This window comes from Schistocerca piceifrons, unplaced genomic scaffold, assembly GCF_021461385.2.
Source record: "Schistocerca piceifrons isolate TAMUIC-IGC-003096 unplaced genomic scaffold, iqSchPice1.1 HiC_scaffold_70, whole genome shotgun sequence".
Taxonomy (NCBI): domain Eukaryota; kingdom Metazoa; phylum Arthropoda; class Insecta; order Orthoptera; family Acrididae; genus Schistocerca; species Schistocerca piceifrons.
The window spans coordinates 1-17,381 of NW_025728948.1; the positions used below are offsets into that span (position 1 = coordinate 1).

Here is a 17,381-nt window from a genome sequence, read left to right on the forward strand (position 1 = left end):
CTGGGGCAAAATCACTCTCACCACATACAGCTGTAATAGTTGAGAAAGCTGGCGTTTCTGAGTGCTTACAGGTATCACAGGTATGACGACGATATGAAAATACGCACTTACTGACAACCAAAAACGAAACGACGGCCATTATCAATCGACCTATTAGCAGCGGAAGTGTTTCAAAGCGTGATGGCGCTGTGAAAGGAAACGCTATTTTGAAATTGCTTGTTGGTAAACAGTATGACCCCATATGAATAGTCACTTACCTGTCTTGTGTGCAGGACTTACAGTTCAGAGAGGGAATAGCCTAAGACGGCAGGTATAAGAATTGCCAGCAGAAAGTAGGTGCCTGGACTTCGATACGTCTGAGTATGTACAGGCACACAGGAAAGGCTCATGCGACGTCCTGACTCTCTGCAGACGTAGAGTAGCGCATCAGGAAGGGTACACTTGGCAAGTGTTGATTTGAGCGAGCACACCGCCAGCTTTAGCGCCAGTCAGCCTCTGTGGCCTAATGGATAAGGCATCGGTCTCCTAAACCGGGGATTGTGGGTTCGAGTCCCACCAGAGGTACACGTTTTACTCACTGGGGCAAAATCACTCTCACCACATACAGCTGTAATAGTTGAGAAAGCTGGCGTTTCTGAGTGCTTACAGGTATCACAGGTATGACGACGATATGAAAATACGCACTTACTGACAACCAAAAACGAAACGACGGCCATTATCAATCGACCTATTAGCAGCGGAAGTGTTTCAAAGCGTGATGGCGCTGTGAAAGGAAACGCTATTTTGAAATTGCTTGTTGGTAAACAGTATGACCCATATGAATAGTCACTTACCTGTCTTGTGTGCAGGACTTACAGTTCAGAGAGGGAATAGCCTAAGACGGCAGGTATAAGAATTGCCAGCAGAAAGTAGGTGCCTGGACTTCGATACGTCTGAGTATGTACAGGCACACAGGAAAGGCTCATGCGACGTCCTGACTCTCTGCAGACGTAGAGTAGCGCATCAGGAAGGGTACACTTGGCAAGTGTTGATTTGAGCGAGCACACCGCCAGCTTTAGCGCCAGTCAGCCTCTGTGGCCTAATGGATAAGGCATCGGTCTCCTAAACCGGGGATTGTGGGTTCGAGTCCCACCAGAGGTACACGTTTTACTCACTGGGCAAAATCACTCTCACCACATACAGCTGTAATAGTGAGAAAGCTGGCGTTTCTGAGTGCTTACAGGTATCACAGGTATGACGACGATATGAAAATACGCACTTACTGACAACCAAAAACGAAACGACGGCCATTATCAATCGACCTATTAGCAGCGGAAGTGTTTCAAAGCGTGATGGCGCTGTGAAAGGAAACGCTATTTGAAATTGCTTGTTGGTAAACAGTATGACCCATATGAATAGTCACTTACCTGTCTTGTGTGCAGGACTTACAGTTCAGAGAGGGAATAGCCTAAGACGCAGGTATAAGAATTGCCAGCAGAAAGTAGGTGCCTGGACTTCGATACGTCTGAGTATGTACAGGCACACAGGAAAGGCTCATGCGACGTCCTGACTCTCTGCAGACGTAGAGTAGCGCATCAGGAAGGGTACACTTGGCAAGTGTTGATTTGAGCGAGCACACCGCCAGCTTTAGCGCCAGTCAGCCTCTGTGGCCTAATGGATAAGGCATCGGTCTCCTAAACCGGGGATTGTGGGTTCGAGTCCCACCAGAGGTACACGTTTTACTCACTGGGGCAAAATCACTCTCACCACATACAGCTGTAATAGTTGAGAAAGCTGGCGTTTCTGAGTGCTTACAGGTATCACAGGTATGACGACGATATGAAAATACGCACTTACTGACAACCAAAAACGAAACGACGGCCATTATCAATCGACCTATTAGCAGCGGAAGTGTTTCAAAGCGTGATGGCGCTGTGAAAGGAAACGCTATTTTGAAATTGCTTGTTGGTAAACAGTATGACCCATATGAATAGTCACTTACCTGTCTTGTGTGCAGGACTTACAGTTCAGAGAGGGAATAGCCTAAGACGGCAGGTATAAGAATTGCCAGCAGAAAGTAGGTGCCTGGACTTCGATACGTCTGAGTATGTACAGGCACACAGGAAAGGCTCATGCGACGTCCTGACTCTCTGCAGACGTAGAGTAGCGCATCAGGAAGGGTACACTTGGCAAGTGTTGATTTGAGCGAGCACACCGCCAGCTTTAGCGCCAGTCAGCCTCTGTGGCCTAATGGATAAGGCATCGGTCTCCTAAACCGGGGATTGTGGGTTCGAGTCCCACCAGAGGTACACGTTTTACTCACTGGGGCAAAATCACTCTCACCACATACAGCTGTAATAGTTGAGAAAGCTGGCGTTTCTGAGTGCTTACAGGTATCACAGGTATGACGACGATATGAAAATACGCACTTACTGACAACCAAAAACGAAACGACGGCCATTATCAATCGACCTATTAGCAGCGGAAGTGTTTCAAAGCGTGATGGCGCTGTGAAAGGAAACGCTATTTTGAAATTGCTTGTTGGTAAACAGTATGACCCATATGAATAGTCACTTACCTGTCTTGTGTGCAGGACTTACAGTTCAGAGAGGGAATAGCCTAAGACGGCAGGTATAAGAATTGCCAGCAGAAAGTAGGTGCCTGGACTTCGATACGTCTGAGTATGTACAGGCACACAGGAAAGGCTCATGCGACGTCCTGACTCTCTGCAGACGTAGAGTAGCGCATCAGGAAGGGTACACTTGGCAAGTGTTGATTTGAGCGAGCACACCGCCAGCTTTAGCGCCAGTCAGCCTCTGTGGCCTAATGGATAAGGCATCGGTCTCCTAAACCGGGGATTGTGGGTTCGAGTCCCACCAGAGGTACACGTTTTACTCACTGGGGCAAAATCACTCTCACCACATACAGCTGTAATAGTTGAGAAAGCTGGCGTTTCTGAGTGCTTACAGGTATCACAGGTATGACGACGATATGAAAATACGCACTTACTGACAACCAAAAACGAAACGACGGCCATTATCAATCGACCTATTAGCAGCGGAAGTGTTTCAAAGCGTGATGGCGCTGTGAAAGGAAACGCTATTTTGAAATTGCTTGTTGGTAAACAGTATGACCCATATGAATAGTCACTTACCTGTCTTGTGTGCAGGACTTACAGTTCAGAGAGGGAATAGCCTAAGACGGCAGGTATAAGAATTGCCAGCAGAAAGTAGGTGCCTGGACTTCGATACGTCTGAGTATGTACAGGCACACAGGAAAGGCTCATGCGACGTCCTGACTCTCTGCAGACGTAGAGTAGCGCATCAGGAAGGGTACACTTGGCAAGTGTTGATTTGAGCGAGCACACCGCCAGCTTTAGCGCCAGTCAGCCTCTGTGGCCTAATGGATAAGGCATCGGTCTCCTAAACCGGGGATTGTGGGTTCGAGTCCCACCAGAGGTACACGTTTTACTCACTGGGGCAAAATCACTCTCACCACATACAGCTGTAATAGTTGAGAAAGCTGGCGTTTCTGAGTGCTTACAGGTATCACAGGTATGACGACGATATGAAAATACGCACTTACTGACAACCAAAAACGAAACGACGGCCATTATCAATCGACCTATTAGCAGCGGAAGTGTTTCAAAGCGTGATGGCGCTGTGAAAGGAAACGCTATTTTGAAATTGCTTGTTGGTAAACAGTATGACCCATATGAATAGTCACTTACCTGTCTTGTGTGCAGGACTTACAGTTCAGAGAGGGAATAGCCTAAGACGGCAGGTATAGAATTGCCAGCAGAAAGTAGGTGCCTGGACTTCGATACGTCTGAGTATGTACAGGCACACAGGAAAGGCTCATGCGACGTCCTGACTCTCTGCAGACGTAGAGTAGCGCATCAGGAAGGGTACACTTGGCAAGTGTTGATTTGAGCGAGCACACCGCCAGCTTTAGCGCCAGTCAGCCTCTGTGGCCTAATGGATAAGGCATCGGTCTCCTAAACCGGGGATTGTGGGTTCGAGTCCCACCAGAGGTACACGTTTTACTCACTGGGGCAAAATCACTCTCACCACATACAGCTGTAATAGTTGAGAAAGCTGGCGTTTCTGAGTGCTTACAGGTATCACAGGTATGACGACGATATGAAAATACGCACTTACTGACAACCAAAAACGAAACGACGGCCATTATCAATCGACCTATTAGCAGCGGAAGTGTTTCAAAGCGTGATGGCGCTGTGAAAGGAAACGCTATTTTGAAATTGCTTGTTGGTAAACAGTATGACCCATATGAATAGTCACTTACCTGTCTTGTGTGCAGGACTTACAGTTCAGAGAGGGAATAGCCTAAGACGGCAGGTATAAGAATTGCCAGCAGAAAGTAGGTGCCTGGACTTCGATACGTCTGAGTATGTACAGGCACACAGGAAAGGCTCATGCGACGTCCTGACTCTCTGCAGACGTAGAGTAGCGCATCAGGAAGGGTACACTTGGCAAGTGTTGATTTGAGCGAGCACACCGCCAGCTTTAGCGCCAGTCAGCCTCTGTGGCCTAATGGATAAGGCATCGGTCTCCTAAACCGGGGATTGTGGGTTCGAGTCCCACCAGAGGTACACGTTTTACTCACTGGGGCAAAATCACTCTCACCACATACAGCTGTAATAGTTGAGAAAGCTGGCGTTTCTGAGTGCTTACAGGTATCACAGGTATGACGACGATATGAAAATACGCACTTACTGACAACCAAAAACGAAACGACGGCCATTATCAATCGACCTATTAGCAGCGGAAGTGTTTCAAAGCGTGATGGCGCTGTGAAAGGAAACGCTATTTTGAAATTGCTTGTTGGTAAACAGTATGACCCATATGAATAGTCACTTACCTGTCTTGTGTGCAGGACTTACAGTTCAGAGAGGGAATAGCCTAAGACGGCAGGTATAAGAATTGCCAGCAGAAAGTAGGTGCCTGGACTTCGATACGTCTGAGTATGTACAGGCACACAGGAAAGGCTCATGCGACGTCCTGACTCTCTGCAGACGTAGAGTAGCGCATCAGGAAGGGTACACTTGGCAAGTGTTGATTTGAGCGAGCACACCGCCAGCTTTAGCGCCAGTCAGCCTCTGTGGCCTAATGGATAAGGCATCGGTCTCCTAAACCGGGGATTGTGGGTTCGAGTCCCACCAGAGGTACACGTTTTACTCACTGGGGCAAAATCACTCTCACCACATACAGCTGTAATAGTTGAGAAAGCTGGCGTTTCTGAGTGCTTACAGGTATCACAGGTATGACGACGATATGAAAATACGCACTTACTGACAACCAAAAAACGAAACGACGGCCATTATCAATCGACCTATTAGCAGCGGAAGTGTTTCAAAGCGTGATGGCGCTGTGAAAGGAAACGCTATTTTGAAATTGCTTGTTGGTAAACAGTATGACCCATATGAATAGTCACTTACCTGTCTTGTGTGCAGGACTTACAGTTCAGAGAGGGAATAGCCTAAGACGGCAGGTATAAGAATTGCCAGCAGAAAGTAGGTGCCTGGACTTCGATACGTCTGAGTATGTACAGGCACACAGGAAAGGCTCATGCGACGTCCTGACTCTCTGCAGACGTAGAGTAGCGCATCAGGAAGGGTACACTTGGCAAGTGTTGATTTGAGCGAGCACACCGCCAGCTTTAGCGCCAGTCAGCCTCTGTGGCCTAATGGATAAGGCATCGGTCTCCTAAACCGGGGATTGTGGGTTCGAGTCCCACCAGAGGTACACGTTTTACTCACTGGGGCAAAATCACTCTCACCACATACAGCTGTAATAGTTGAGAAAGCTGGCGTTTCTGAGTGCTTACAGGTATCACAGGTATGACGACGATATGAAAATACGCACTTACTGACAACCAAAAACGAAACGACGGCCATTATCAATCGACCTATTAGCAGCGGAAGTGTTTCAAAGCGTGATGGCGCTGTGAAAGGAAACGCTATTTTGAAATTGCTTGTTGGTAAACAGTATGACCCATATGAATAGTCACTTACCTGTCTTGTGTGCAGGACTTACAGTTCAGAGAGGGAATAGCCTAAGACGGCAGGTATAAGAATTGCCAGCAGAAAGTAGGTGCCTGGACTTCGATACGTCTGAGTATGTACAGGCACACAGGAAAGGCTCATGCGACGTCCTGACTCTCTGCAGACGTAGAGTAGCGCATCAGGAAGGGTACACTTGGCAAGTGTTGATTTGAGCGAGCACACCGCCAGCTTTAGCGCCAGTCAGCCTCTGTGGCCTAATGGATAAGGCATCGGTCTCCTAAACCGGGATTGTGGGTTCGAGTCCCACCAGAGGTACACGTTTTACTCACTGGGGCAAAATCACTCTCACCACATACAGCTGTAATAGTTGAGAAAGCTGGCGTTTCTGAGTGCTTACAGGTATCACAGGTATGACGACGATATGAAAATACGCACTTACTGACAACCAAAAACGAAACGACGGCCATTATCAATCGACCTATTAGCAGCGGAAGTGTTTCAAAGCGTGATGGCGCTGTGAAAGGAAACGCTATTTTGAAATTGCTTGTTGGTAAACAGTATGACCCATATGAATAGTCACTTACCTGTCTTGTGTGCAGGACTTACAGTTCAGAGAGGGAATAGCCTAAGACGGCAGGTATAAGAATTGCCAGCAGAAAGTAGGTGCCTGGACTTCGATACGTCTGAGTATGTACAGGCACACAGGAAAGGCTCATGCGACGTCCTGACTCTCTGCAGACGTAGAGTAGCGCATCAGGAAGGGTACACTTGGCAAGTGTTGATTTGAGCGAGCACACCGCCAGCTTTAGCGCCAGTCAGCCTCTGTGGCCTAATGGATAAGGCATCGGTCTCCTAAACCGGGGATTGTGGGTTCGAGTCCCACCAGAGGTACACGTTTTACTCACTGGGGCAAAATCACTCTCACCACATACAGCTGTAATAGTTGAGAAAGCTGGCGTTTCTGAGTGCTTACAGGTATCACAGGTATGACGACGATATGAAAATACGCACTTACTGACAACCAAAAACGAAACGACGGCCATTATCAATCGACCTATTAGCAGCGGAAGTGTTTCAAAGCGTGATGGCGCTGTGAAAGGAAACGCTATTTTGAAATTGCTTGTTGGTAAACAGTATGACCCATATGAATAGTCACTTACCTGTCTTGTGTGCAGGACTTACAGTTCAGAGAGGGAATAGCCTAAGACGGCAGGTATAAGAATTGCCAGCAGAAAGTAGGTGCCTGGACTTCGATACGTCTGAGTATGTACAGGCACACAGGAAAGGCTCATGCGACGTCCTGACTCTCTGCAGACGTAGAGTAGCGCATCAGGAAGGGTACACTTGGCAAGTGTTGATTTGAGCGAGCACACCGCCAGCTTTAGCGCCAGTCAGCCTCTGTGGCCTAATGGATAAGGCATCGGTCTCCTAAACCGGGGATTGTGGGTTCGAGTCCCACCAGAGGTACACGTTTTACTCACTGGGGCAAAATCACTCTCACCACATACAGCTGTAATAGTTGAGAAAGCTGGCGTTTCTGAGTGCTTACAGGTATCACAGGTATGACGACGATATGAAAATACGCACTTACTGACAACCAAAAACGAAACGACGGCCATTATCAATCGACCTATTAGCAGCGGAAGTGTTTCAAAGCGTGATGGCGCTGTGAAAGGAAACGCTATTTTGAAATTGCTTGTTGGTAAACAGTATGACCCATATGAATAGTCACTTACCTGTCTTGTGTGCAGGACTTACAGTTCAGAGAGGGAATAGCCTAAGACGGCAGGTATAAGAATTGCCAGCAGAAAGTAGGTGCCTGGACTTCGATACGTCTGAGTATGTACAGGGCACACAGGAAAGGCTCATGCGACGTCCTGACTCTCTGCAGACGTAGAGTAGCGCATCAGGAAGGGTACACTTGGCAAGTGTTGATTTGAGCGAGCACACCGCCAGCTTTAGCGCCAGTCAGCCTCTGTGGCCTAATGGATAAGGCATCGGTCTCCTAAACCGGGGATTGTGGGTTCGAGTCCCACCAGAGGTACACGTTTTACTCACTGGGGCAAAATCACTCTCACCACATACAGCTGTAATAGTTGAGAAAGCTGGCGTTTCTGAGTGCTTACAGGTATCACAGGTATGACGACGATATGAAAATACGCACTTACTGACAACCAAAAACGAAACGACGGCCATTATCAATCGACCTATTAGCAGCGGAAGTGTTTCAAAGCGTGATGGCGCTGTGAAAGGAAACGCTATTTTGAAATTGCTTGTTGGTAAACAGTATGACCCATATGAATAGTCACTTACCTGTCTTGTGTGCAGGACTTACAGTTCAGAGAGGGAATAGCCTAAGACGGCAGGTATAAGAATTGCCAGCAGAAAGTAGGTGCCTGGACTTCGATACGTCTGAGTATGTACAGGCACACAGGAAAGGCTCATGCGACGTCCTGACTCTCTGCAGACGTAGAGTAGCGCATCAGGAAGGGTACACTTGGCAAGTGTTGATTTGAGCGAGCACACCGCCAGCTTTAGCGCCAGTCAGCCTCTGTGGCCTAATGGATAAGGCATCGGTCTCCTAAACCGGGGATTGTGGGTTCGAGTCCCACCAGAGGTACACGTTTTACTCACTGGGGCAAAATCACTCTCACCACATACAGCTGTAATAGTTGAGAAAGCTGGCGTTTCTGAGTGCTTACAGGTATCACAGGTATGACGACGATATGAAAATACGCACTTACTGACAACCAAAAACGAAACGACGGCCATTATCAATCGACCTATTAGCAGCGGAAGTGTTTCAAAGCGTGATGGCGCTGTGAAAGGAAACGCTATTTTGAAATTGCTTGTTGGTAAACAGTATGACCCATATGAATAGTCACTTACCTGTCTTGTGTGCAGGACTTACAGTTCAGAGAGGGAATAGCCTAAGACGGCAGGTATAAGAATTGCCAGCAGAAAGTAGGTGCCTGGACTTCGATACGTCTGAGTATGTACAGGCACACAGGAAAGGCTCATGCGACGTCCTGACTCTCTGCAGACGTAGAGTAGCGCATCAGGAAGGGTACACTTGGCAAGTGTTGATTTGAGCGAGCACACCGCCAGCTTTAGCGCCAGTCAGCCTCTGTGGCCTAATGGATAAGGCATCGGTCTCCTAAACCGGGGATTGTGGGTTCGAGTCCCACCAGAGGTACACGTTTTACTCACTGGGGCAAAATCACTCTCACCACATACAGCTGTAATAGTTGAGAAAGCTGGCGTTTCTGAGTGCTTACAGGTATCACAGGTATGACGACGATATGAAAATACGCACTTACTGACAACCAAAAACGAAAACGACGGCCATTATCAATCGACCTATTAGCAGCGGAAGTGTTTCAAAGCGTGATGGCGCTGTGAAAGGAAACGCTATTTTGAAATTGCTTGTTGGTAAACAGTATGACCCATATGAATAGTCACTTACCTGTCTTGTGTGCAGGACTTACAGTTCAGAGAGGGAATAGCCTAAGACGGCAGGTATAAGAATTGCCAGCAGAAAGTAGGTGCCTGGACTTCGATACGTCTGAGTAATGTACAGGCACACAGGAAAGGCTCATGCGACGTCCTGACTCTCTGCAGACGTAGAGTAGCGCATCAGGAAGGGTACACTTGGCAAGTGTTGATTTGAGCGAGCACACCGCCAGCTTTAGCGCCAGTCAGCCTCTGTGGCCTAATGGATAAGGCATCGGTCTCCTAAACCGGGGATTGTGGGGTTCGAGTCCCACCAGAGGTACACGTTTTACTCACTGGGGCAAAATCACTCTCACCACATACAGCTGTAATAGTTGAGAAAGCTGGCGTTTCTGAGTGCTTACAGGTATCACAGGTATGACGACGATATGAAAATACGCACTTACTGACAACCAAAAACGAAACGACGGCCATTATCAATCGACCTATTAGCAGCGGAAGTGTTTCAAAGCGTGATGGCGCTGTGAAAGGAAACGCTATTTTGAAATTGCTTGTTGGTAAACAGTATGACCCATATGAATAGTCACTTACCTGTCTTGTGTGCAGGACTTACAGTTCAGAGAGGGAATAGCCTAAGACGGCAGGTATAAGAATTGCCAGCAGAAAGTAGGTGCCTGGACTTCGATACGTCTGAGTATGTACAGGCACACAGGAAAGGCTCATGCGACGTCCTGACTCTCTGCAGACGTAGAGTAGCGCATCAGGAAGGGTACACTTGGCAAGTGTTGATTTGAGCGAGCACACCGCCAGCTTTAGCGCCAGTCAGCCTCTGTGGCCTAATGGATAAGGCATCGGTCTCCTAAACCGGGGATTGTGGGTTCGAGTCCCACCAGAGGTACACGTTTTACTCACTGGGGCAAAATCACTCTCACCACATACAGCTGTAATAGTTGAGAAAGCTGGCGTTTCTGAGTGCTTACAGGTATCACAGGTATGACGACGATATGAAAATACGCACTTACTGACAACCAAAAACGAAACGACGGCCATTATCAATCGACCTATTAGCAGCGGAAGTGTTTCAAAGCGTGATGGCGCTGTGAAAGGAAACGCTATTTTGAAATTGCTTGTTGGTAAACAGTATGACCCATATGAATAGTCACTTACCTGTCTTGTGTGCAGGACTTACAGTTCAGAGAGGGAATAGCCTAAGACGGCAGGTATAAGAATTGCCAGCAGAAAGTAGGTGCCTGGACTTCGATACGTCTGAGTATGTACAGGCACACAGGAAAGGCTCATGCGACGTCCTGACTCTCTGCAGACGTAGAGTAGCGCATCAGGAAGGGTACACTTGGCAAGTGTTGATTTGAGCGAGCACACCGCCAGCTTTAGCGCCAGTCAGCCTCTGTGGCCTAATGGATAAGGCATCGGTCTCCTAAACCGGGGATTGTGGGTTCGAGTCCCACCAGAGGTACACGTTTTACTCACTGGGGCAAAATCACTCTCACCACATACAGCTGTAATAGTTGAGAAAGCTGGCGTTTCTGAGTGCTTACAGGTATCACAGGTATGACGACGATATGAAAATACGCACTTACTGACAACCAAAAACGAAACGACGGCCATTATCAATCGACCTATTAGCAGCGGAAGTGTTTCAAAGCGTGATGGCGCTGTGAAAGGAAACGCTATTTTGAAATTGCTTGTTGGTAAACAGTATGACCCATATGAATAGTCACTTACCTGTCTTGTGTGCAGGACTTACAGTTCAGAGAGGGAATAGCCTAAGACGGCAGGTATAAGAATTGCCAGCAGAAAGTAGGTGCCTGACTTCGATACGTCTGAGTATGTACAGGCACACAGGAAAGGCTCATGCGACGTCCTGACTCTCTGCAGACGTAGAGTAGCGCATCAGGAAGGGTACACTTGGCAAGTGTTGATTTGAGCGAGCACACCGCCAGCTTTAGCGCCAGTCAGCCTCTGTGGCCTAATGGATAAGGCATCGGTCTCCTAAACCGGGGATTGTGGGTTCGAGTCCCACCAGAGGTACACGTTTTACTCACTGGGGCAAAATCACTCTCACCACATACAGCTGTAATAGTTGAGAAAGCTGGCGTTTCTGAGTGCTTACAGGTATCACAGGTATGACGACGATATGAAAATACGCACTTACTGACAACCAAAAACGAAACGACGGCCATTATCAATCGACCTATTAGCAGCGGAAGTGTTTCAAAGCGTGATGGCGCTGTGAAAGGAAACGCTATTTTGAAATTGCTTGTTGGTAAACAGTATGACCCATATGAATAGTCACTTACCTGTCTTGTGTGCAGGACTTACAGTTCAGAGAGGGAATAGCCTAAGACGGCAGGTATAAGAATTGCCAGCAGAAAGTAGGTGCCTGGACTTCGATACGTCTGAGTATGTACAGGCACACAGGAAAGGCTCATGCGACGTCCTGACTCTCTGCAGACGTAGAGTAGCGCATCAGGAAGGGTACACTTGGCAAGTGTTGATTTGAGCGAGCACACCGCCAGCTTTAGCGCCAGTCAGCCTCTGTGGCCTAATGGATAAGGCATCGGTCTCCTAAACCGGGGATTGTGGGTTCGAGTCCCACCAGAGGTACACGTTTTACTCACTGGGGCAAAATCACTCTCACCACATACAGCTGTAATAGTTGAGAAAGCTGGCGTTTCTGAGTGCTTACAGGTATCACAGGTATGACGACGATATGAAAATACGCACTTACTGACAACCAAAAACGAAACGACGGCCATTATCAATCGACCTATTAGCAGCGGAAGTGTTTCAAAGCGTGATGGCGCTGTGAAAGGAAACGCTATTTTGAAATTGCTTGTTGGTAAACAGTATGACCCATATGAATAGTCACTTACCTGTCTTGTGTGCAGGACTTACAGTTCAGAGAGGGAATAGCCTAAGACGGCAGGTATAAGAATTGCCAGCAGAAAGTAGGTGCCTGGACTTCGATACGTCTGAGTATGTACAGGCACACAGGAAAGGCTCATGCGACGTCCTGACTCTCTGCAGACGTAGAGTAGCGCATCAGGAAGGGTACACTTGGCAAGTGTTGATTTGAGCGAGCACACCGCCAGCTTTAGCGCCAGTCAGCCTCTGTGGCCTAATGGATAAGGCATCGGTCTCCTAAACCGGGGATTGTGGGTTCGAGTCCCACCAGAGGTACACGTTTTACTCACTGGGGCAAAATCACTCTCACCACATACAGCTGTAATAGTTGAGAAAGCTGGCGTTTCTGAGTGCTTACAGGTATCACAGGTATGACGACGATATGAAAATACGCACTTACTGACAACCAAAAACGAAACGACGGCCATTATCAATCGACCTATTAGCAGCGGAAGTGTTTCAAAGCGTGATGGCGCTGTGAAAGGAAACGCTATTTTGAAATTGCTTGTTGGTAAACAGTATGACCCATATGAATAGTCACTTACCTGTCTTGTGTGCAGGACTTACAGTTCAGAGAGGGAATAGCCTAAGACGGCAGGTATAAGAATTGCCAGCAGAAAGTAGGTGCCTGGACTTCGATACGTCTGAGTATGTACAGGCACACAGGAAAGGCTCATGCGACGTCCTGACTCTCTGCAGACGTAGAGTAGCGCATCAGGAAGGGTACACTTGGCAAGTGTTGATTTGAGCGAGCACACCGCCAGCTTTAGCGCCAGTCAGCCTCTGTGGCCTAATGGATAAGGCATCGGTCTCCTAAACCGGGGATTGTGGGTTCGAGTCCCACCAGAGGTACACGTTTTACTCACTGGGGCAAAATCACTCTCACCACATACAGCTGTAATAGTTGAGAAAGCTGGCGTTTCTGAGTGCTTACAGGTATCACAGGTATGACGACGATATGAAAATACGCACTTACTGACAACCAAAAACGAAACGACGGCCATTATCAATCGACCTATTAGCAGCGGAAGTGTTTCAAAGCGTGATGGCGCTGTGAAAGGAAACGCTATTTTGAAATTGCTTGTTGGTAAACAGTATGACCCATATGAATAGTCACTTACCTGTCTTGTGTGCAGGACTTACAGTTCAGAGAGGGAATAGCCTAAGACGGCAGGTATAAGAATTGCCAGCAGAAAGTAGGTGCCTGGACTTCGATACGTCTGAGTATGTACAGGCACACAGGAAAGGCTCATGCGACGTCCTGACTCTCTGCAGACGTAGAGTAGCGCATCAGGAAGGGTACACTTGGCAAGTGTTGATTTGAGCGAGCACACCGCCAGCTTTAGCGCCAGTCAGCCTCTGTGGCCTAATGGATAAGGCATCGGTCTCCTAAACCGGGGATTGTGGGTTCGAGTCCCACCAGAGGTACACGTTTTACTCACTGGGGCAAAATCACTCTCACCACATACAGCTGTAATAGTTGAGAAAGCTGGCGTTTCTGAGTGCTTACAGGTATCACAGGTATGACGACGATATGAAAATACGCACTTACTGACAACCAAAAACGAAACGACGGCCATTATCAATCGACCTATTAGCAGCGGAAGTGTTTCAAAGCGTGATGGCGCTGTGAAAGGAAACGCTATTTTGAAATTGCTTGTTGGTAAACAGTATGACCCATATGAATAGTCACTTACCTGTCTTGTGTGCAGGACTTACAGTTCAGAGAGGGAATAGCCTAAGACGGCAGGTATAAGAATTGCCAGCAGAAAGTAGGTGCCTGGACTTCGATACGTCTGAGTATGTACAGGCACACAGGAAAGGCTCATGCGACGTCCTGACTCTCTGCAGACGTAGAGTAGCGCATCAGGAAGGGTACACTTGGCAAGTGTTGATTTGAGCGAGCACACCGCCAGCTTTAGCGCCAGTCAGCCTCTGTGGCCTAATGGATAAGGCATCGGTCTCCTAAACCGGGGATTGTGGGTTCGAGTCCCACCAGAGGTACACCGTTTTACTCACTGGGGCAAAATCACTCTCACCACATACAGCTGTAATAGTTGAGAAAGCTGCGTTTCTGAGTGCTTACAGGTATCACAGGTATGACGACGATATGAAAATACGCACTTACTGACAACCAAAAACGAAACGACGGCCATTATCAATCGACCTATTAGCAGCGGAAGTGTTTCAAAGCGTGATGGCGCTGTGAAAGGAAACGCTATTTGAAATTGCTTGTTGGTAAACAGTATGACCCATATGAATAGTCACTTACCTGTCTTGTGTGCAGGACTTACAGTTCAGAGAGGGAATAGCCTAAGACGGCAGGTATAAGAATTGCCAGCAGAAAGTAGGTGCCTGGACTTCGATACGTCTGAGTATGTACAGGCACACAGGAAAGGCTCATGCGACGTCCTGACTCTCTGCAGACGTAGAGTAGCGCATCAGGAAGGGTACACTTGGCAAGTGTTGATTTGAGCGAGCACACCGCCAGCTTTAGCGCCAGTCAGCCTCTGTGGCCTAATGGATAAGGCATCGGTCCTCCTAAACCGGGGATTGTGGGTTCGAGTCCCACCAGAGGTACACGTTTTACTCACTGGGGCAAAATCACTCTCACCACATACAGCTGTAATAGTTGAGAAAGCTGGCGTTTCTGAGTGCTTACAGGTATCACAGGTATGACGACGATATGAAAATACGCACTTACTGACAACCAAAAACGAAACGACGGCCATTATCAATCGACCTATTAGCAGCGGAAGTGTTTCAAAGCGTGATGGCGCTGTGAAAGGAAACGCTATTTTGAAATTGCTTGTTGGTAAACAGTATGACCCATATGAATAGTCACTTACCTGTCTTGTGTGCAGGACTTACAGTTCAGAGAGGGAATAGCCTAAGACGGCAGGTATAAGAATTGCCAGCAGAAAGTAGGTGCCTGGACTTCGATACGTCTGAGTATGTACAGGCACACAGGAAAGGCTCATGCGACGTCCTGACTCTCTGCAGACGTAGAGTAGCGCATCAGGAAGGGTACACTTGGCAAGTGTTGATTTGAGCGAGCACACCGCCAGCTTTAGCGCCAGTCAGCCTCTGTGGCCTAATGGATAAGGCATCGGTCTCCTAAACCGGGGATTGTGGGTTCGAGTCCCACCAGAGGTACACGTTTTACTCACTGGGGCAAAATCACTCTCACCACATACAGCTGTAATAGTTGAGAAAGCTGGCGTTTCTGAGTGCTTACAGGTATCACAGGTATGACGACGATATGAAAATACGCACTTACTGACAACCAAAAACGAAACGACGGCCATTATCAATCGACCTATTAGCAGCGGAAGTGTTTCAAAGCGTGATGGCGCTGTGAAAGGAAACGCTATTTTGAAATTGCTTGTTGGTAAACAGTATGACCCATATGAATAGTCACTTACCTGTCTTGTGTGCAGGACTTACAGTTCAGAGAGGGAATAGCCTAAGACGGCAGGTATAAGAATTGCCAGCAGAAAGTAGGTGCCTGGACTTCGATACGTCTGAGTATGTACAGGCACACAGGAAAGGCTCATGCGACGTCCTGACTCTCTGCAGACGTAGAGTAGCGCATCAGGAAGGGTACACTTGGCAAGTGTTGATTTGAGCGAGCACACCCGCCAGCTTTAGCGCCAGTCAGCCTCTGTGGCCTAATGGATAAGGCATCGGTCTCCTAAACCGGGGATTGTGGGTTCGAGTCCCACCAGAGGTACACGTTTTACTCACTGGGGCAAAATCACTCTCACCACATACAGCTGTAATAGTTGAGAAAGCTGGCGTTTCTGAGTGCTTACAGGTATCACAGGTATGACGACGATATGAAAATACGCACTTACTGACAACCAAAAACGAAACGACGGCCATTATCAATCGACCTATTAGCAGCGGAAGTGTTTCAAAGCGTGATGGCGCTGTGAAAGGAAACGCTATTTTGAAATTGCTTGTTGGTAAACAGTATGACCCATATGAATAGTCACTTACCTGTCTTGTGTGCAGGACTTACAGTTCAGAGAGGGAATAGCCTAAGACGGCAGGTATAAGAATTGCCAGCAGAAAGTAGGTGCCTGGACTTCGATACGTCTGAGTATGTACAGGCACACAGGAAAGGCTCATGCGACGTCCTGACTCTCTGCAGACGTAGAGTAGCGCATCAGGAAGGGTACACTTGGCAAGTGTTGATTTGAGCGAGCACACCGCCAGCTTTAGCGCCAGTCAGCCTCTGTGGCCTAATGGATAAGGCATCGGTCTCCTAAACCGGGGATTGTGGGTTCGAGTCCCACCAGAGGTACACGTTTTACTCACTGGGGCAAAATCACTCTCACCACATACAGCTGTAATAGTTGAGAAAGCTGGCGTTTCTGAGTGCTTACAGGTATCACAGGTATGACGACGATATGAAAATACGCACTTACTGACAACCAAAAACGAAACGACGGCCATTATCAATCGACCTATTAGCAGCGGAAGTGTTTCAAAGCGTGATGGCGCTGTGAAAGGAAACGCTATTTTGAAATTGCTTGTTGGTAAACAGTATGACCCATATGAATAGTCACTTACCTGTCTTGTGTGCAGGACTTACAGTTCAGAGAGGGAATAGCCTAAGACGGCAGGTATAAGAATTGCCAGCAGAAAGTAGGTGCCTGGACTTCGATACGTCTGAGTATGTACAGGCACACAGGAAAGGCTCATGCGACGTCCTGACTCTCTGCAGACGTAGAGTAGCGCATCAGGAAGGGTACACTTGGCAAGTGTTGATTTGAGCGAGCACACCGCCAGCTTTAGCGCCAGTCAGCCTCTGTGGCCTAATGGATAAGGCATCGGTCTCCTAAACCGGGGATTGTGGGTTCGAGTCCCACCAGAGGTACACGTTTTACTCACTGGGGCAAAATCACTCTCACCACATACAGCTGTAATAGTTGAGAAAGCTGGCGTTTCTGAGTGCTTACAGGTATCACAGGTATGACGACGATATGAAAAT

At 47.9% G+C, this 17,381-nt stretch overlaps 29 non-coding genes across 29 annotated transcripts; all 29 read left to right on the forward strand.

Annotated features, from left to right (window-relative positions):
- The first annotated feature begins 491 nt into the window (after window positions 1-491).
- Window positions 492-564, forward strand: Trnar-ccu. The gene has a single exon. It is a non-coding gene; the product is annotated as a tRNA-Arg (tRNA).
- Window positions 565-1,067: 503 nt separating this feature from the next.
- Window positions 1,068-1,140, forward strand: Trnar-ccu. Its single transcript has one exon. It is a non-coding gene; the product is annotated as a tRNA-Arg (tRNA).
- Window positions 1,141-1,639: 499 nt separating this feature from the next.
- Trnar-ccu lies at window positions 1,640-1,712 on the forward strand. Its single transcript has one exon. It is a non-coding gene; the product is annotated as a tRNA-Arg (tRNA).
- Window positions 1,713-2,215: 503 nt separating this feature from the next.
- On the forward strand, window positions 2,216-2,288 carry Trnar-ccu. The gene has a single exon. It is a non-coding gene; the product is annotated as a tRNA-Arg (tRNA).
- Window positions 2,289-2,791: 503 nt separating this feature from the next.
- Trnar-ccu lies at window positions 2,792-2,864 on the forward strand. The gene has a single exon. It is a non-coding gene; the product is annotated as a tRNA-Arg (tRNA).
- Window positions 2,865-3,367: 503 nt separating this feature from the next.
- On the forward strand, window positions 3,368-3,440 carry Trnar-ccu. Its single transcript has one exon. It is a non-coding gene; the product is annotated as a tRNA-Arg (tRNA).
- A 502-nt stretch (window positions 3,441-3,942) lies between these two features.
- Trnar-ccu lies at window positions 3,943-4,015 on the forward strand. Its single transcript has one exon. It is a non-coding gene; the product is annotated as a tRNA-Arg (tRNA).
- Window positions 4,016-4,518: 503 nt separating this feature from the next.
- On the forward strand, window positions 4,519-4,591 carry Trnar-ccu. Its single transcript has one exon. It is a non-coding gene; the product is annotated as a tRNA-Arg (tRNA).
- A 503-nt stretch (window positions 4,592-5,094) lies between these two features.
- Trnar-ccu lies at window positions 5,095-5,167 on the forward strand. Its single transcript has one exon. It is a non-coding gene; the product is annotated as a tRNA-Arg (tRNA).
- A 504-nt stretch (window positions 5,168-5,671) lies between these two features.
- Window positions 5,672-5,744, forward strand: Trnar-ccu. Its single transcript has one exon. It is a non-coding gene; the product is annotated as a tRNA-Arg (tRNA).
- A 503-nt stretch (window positions 5,745-6,247) lies between these two features.
- Window positions 6,248-6,319, forward strand: Trnar-ccu. Its single transcript has one exon. It is a non-coding gene; the product is annotated as a tRNA-Arg (tRNA).
- A 503-nt stretch (window positions 6,320-6,822) lies between these two features.
- Window positions 6,823-6,895, forward strand: Trnar-ccu. Its single transcript has one exon. It is a non-coding gene; the product is annotated as a tRNA-Arg (tRNA).
- A 503-nt stretch (window positions 6,896-7,398) lies between these two features.
- On the forward strand, window positions 7,399-7,471 carry Trnar-ccu. Its single transcript has one exon. It is a non-coding gene; the product is annotated as a tRNA-Arg (tRNA).
- A 504-nt stretch (window positions 7,472-7,975) lies between these two features.
- On the forward strand, window positions 7,976-8,048 carry Trnar-ccu. The gene has a single exon. It is a non-coding gene; the product is annotated as a tRNA-Arg (tRNA).
- Window positions 8,049-8,551: 503 nt separating this feature from the next.
- Window positions 8,552-8,624, forward strand: Trnar-ccu. The gene has a single exon. It is a non-coding gene; the product is annotated as a tRNA-Arg (tRNA).
- Window positions 8,625-9,127: 503 nt separating this feature from the next.
- Trnar-ccu lies at window positions 9,128-9,200 on the forward strand. Its single transcript has one exon. It is a non-coding gene; the product is annotated as a tRNA-Arg (tRNA).
- Window positions 9,201-9,705: 505 nt separating this feature from the next.
- Window positions 9,706-9,779, forward strand: Trnar-ccu. The gene has a single exon. It is a non-coding gene; the product is annotated as a tRNA-Arg (tRNA).
- Window positions 9,780-10,282: 503 nt separating this feature from the next.
- On the forward strand, window positions 10,283-10,355 carry Trnar-ccu. Its single transcript has one exon. It is a non-coding gene; the product is annotated as a tRNA-Arg (tRNA).
- A 503-nt stretch (window positions 10,356-10,858) lies between these two features.
- Window positions 10,859-10,931, forward strand: Trnar-ccu. Its single transcript has one exon. It is a non-coding gene; the product is annotated as a tRNA-Arg (tRNA).
- Window positions 10,932-11,433: 502 nt separating this feature from the next.
- On the forward strand, window positions 11,434-11,506 carry Trnar-ccu. The gene has a single exon. It is a non-coding gene; the product is annotated as a tRNA-Arg (tRNA).
- A 503-nt stretch (window positions 11,507-12,009) lies between these two features.
- Window positions 12,010-12,082, forward strand: Trnar-ccu. The gene has a single exon. It is a non-coding gene; the product is annotated as a tRNA-Arg (tRNA).
- A 503-nt stretch (window positions 12,083-12,585) lies between these two features.
- Trnar-ccu lies at window positions 12,586-12,658 on the forward strand. The gene has a single exon. It is a non-coding gene; the product is annotated as a tRNA-Arg (tRNA).
- A 503-nt stretch (window positions 12,659-13,161) lies between these two features.
- On the forward strand, window positions 13,162-13,234 carry Trnar-ccu. The gene has a single exon. It is a non-coding gene; the product is annotated as a tRNA-Arg (tRNA).
- A 503-nt stretch (window positions 13,235-13,737) lies between these two features.
- Window positions 13,738-13,810, forward strand: Trnar-ccu. Its single transcript has one exon. It is a non-coding gene; the product is annotated as a tRNA-Arg (tRNA).
- A 503-nt stretch (window positions 13,811-14,313) lies between these two features.
- Window positions 14,314-14,386, forward strand: Trnar-ccu. The gene has a single exon. It is a non-coding gene; the product is annotated as a tRNA-Arg (tRNA).
- A 1,079-nt stretch (window positions 14,387-15,465) lies between these two features.
- Trnar-ccu lies at window positions 15,466-15,538 on the forward strand. Its single transcript has one exon. It is a non-coding gene; the product is annotated as a tRNA-Arg (tRNA).
- A 504-nt stretch (window positions 15,539-16,042) lies between these two features.
- Trnar-ccu lies at window positions 16,043-16,115 on the forward strand. The gene has a single exon. It is a non-coding gene; the product is annotated as a tRNA-Arg (tRNA).
- A 503-nt stretch (window positions 16,116-16,618) lies between these two features.
- Window positions 16,619-16,691, forward strand: Trnar-ccu. Its single transcript has one exon. It is a non-coding gene; the product is annotated as a tRNA-Arg (tRNA).
- A 503-nt stretch (window positions 16,692-17,194) lies between these two features.
- Window positions 17,195-17,267, forward strand: Trnar-ccu. Its single transcript has one exon. It is a non-coding gene; the product is annotated as a tRNA-Arg (tRNA).
- The last annotated feature ends 114 nt before the right edge of the window (window positions 17,268-17,381 follow it).